Below are 1465 nucleotides of genomic sequence, written 5' to 3' on the forward strand. Positions count from 1 at the left end.
TGCCGCGAACGAGCACATATAGGCGATCGGCGGGCTATGGACCCGCCGATCGCCTATATGTGAAACACCCGGTACCGGGTGTGTGCATTGTCGGGTCTTTTCTGCCCGTGCGTGCCCGCTAGGGGGCGCGCGCGAGCAGAAAAAAATTGCCGTCTGGAGACGGCAACCCGCAGATGCAGCAGTGCCGTCCGTCCGTTTTTTTACTACGGGCGGACGGCAAGAGGTTAAGGTGTATATGAACCCAAGAACAAAGATGTCACCCAGTGGCATGTTATCACACACACACGGGTGACATCATTACACACATGCGCAATGACGTCACTTGCGCTTAAATGCCAGCGGCCATCTTGGTAATGGACACTGGCAAAGAGAGGAAGTATGCCACTGGGTCCCCTCCTCTCTCGTCCATGACCGAGTGCTCGACTTTTCAGAGGGGGTGACACCAAAACACCTGTCAGTCATTGTGGTGTCACTCCCCCTGATGGTGTCACCCGGTGGGGGCCACACCCCCCCGCCCCCCCTTGTGACACCACTGGTGTCTTATATTGCAGCTCCTCAGTCCTTGAATATGGCAGCTGCATTAGTTTTTCTTTTTTGTACCCAACCTGTTGCACCGGGGATAGAAAAACCTTCCGATTCCCACAGGAAACTGGACGCTCCCCCGGCCAACAACCCGCCATGTTACGTCCTGTTTATAATAAGAGTCAGACATATTCTGTAGGAAAAGTCCTCAGTGATGAAACGCGTCTGCAGTGTAACGGAGGGGCGGAGTCTTGAGAGAGGCGGGAGATCCTGGCGGGATTAGTATTTCCGGTTTTCTCTTACATAGGGGTCTAATTGAAAACTACCCACAGCGTCCTTTCTTCTTTGAATGTCGGTGAATGTTCGGTCTGAGCAGATATATGCCAAAATGAACGTTCTTTAGTTGTTGCTTCAGAAGGCAAATGTATTTTATTTTTCATGTCATATCCCATTCTGGCCACTAGATGGCGCCGAGGAGCACCGAGAATACATTTCCAATGCTCCTTTATCACCCCCTAGTGGCCAGAATTCAATATTACAGGAAGAGATGAGAAAATTCCATTCACTTGTAAAGGAATAATCCGAAGAATGTTGGTTTTGGCATATATGCAGAGGCGTAACTAGAACCTTCAGGGCCCCCCCGGTGCAAGAAACCATGAAGGTGTCCCCCCCGAAGGTGTGCGTGTGTCCCCAAGTCCCAGAAATACATTATAATAAAAGCCAGCTATGCAGAATACCACCAGCATCCCCCCCACTATAATGCATTGCTGGGACTTGTAGTCCTACATAGTTGGTGCTATTCTGCATTGCTTTATAATCATCATCCAGCAATGCAGAATACCACCAGCTATGCGGGACTACAAGTCCCAGCAATGCATTATAATGCAAGTCAGCACTACACACACACACACACACACACACACACACACACACTTACCAGCGC

General features: G+C 50.2%; 1 protein-coding gene across 1 annotated transcript in view; it reads right to left on the reverse strand.

Moving 5' to 3' along the window:
* HECTD3 (HECT domain E3 ubiquitin protein ligase 3) overlaps nt 1–1465 on the reverse strand; it is a 40629-nt gene that overhangs the window by 1428 nt on the left and 37736 nt on the right. The window lies entirely within an intron of this gene.

Source organism: Nanorana parkeri, unplaced genomic scaffold (genome assembly GCF_000935625.1).
Source record: "Nanorana parkeri isolate BGI_ZX_2015 unplaced genomic scaffold, ASM93562v1 scaffold3385, whole genome shotgun sequence".
NCBI lineage: Eukaryota > Metazoa > Chordata > Amphibia > Anura > Dicroglossidae > Nanorana > Nanorana parkeri.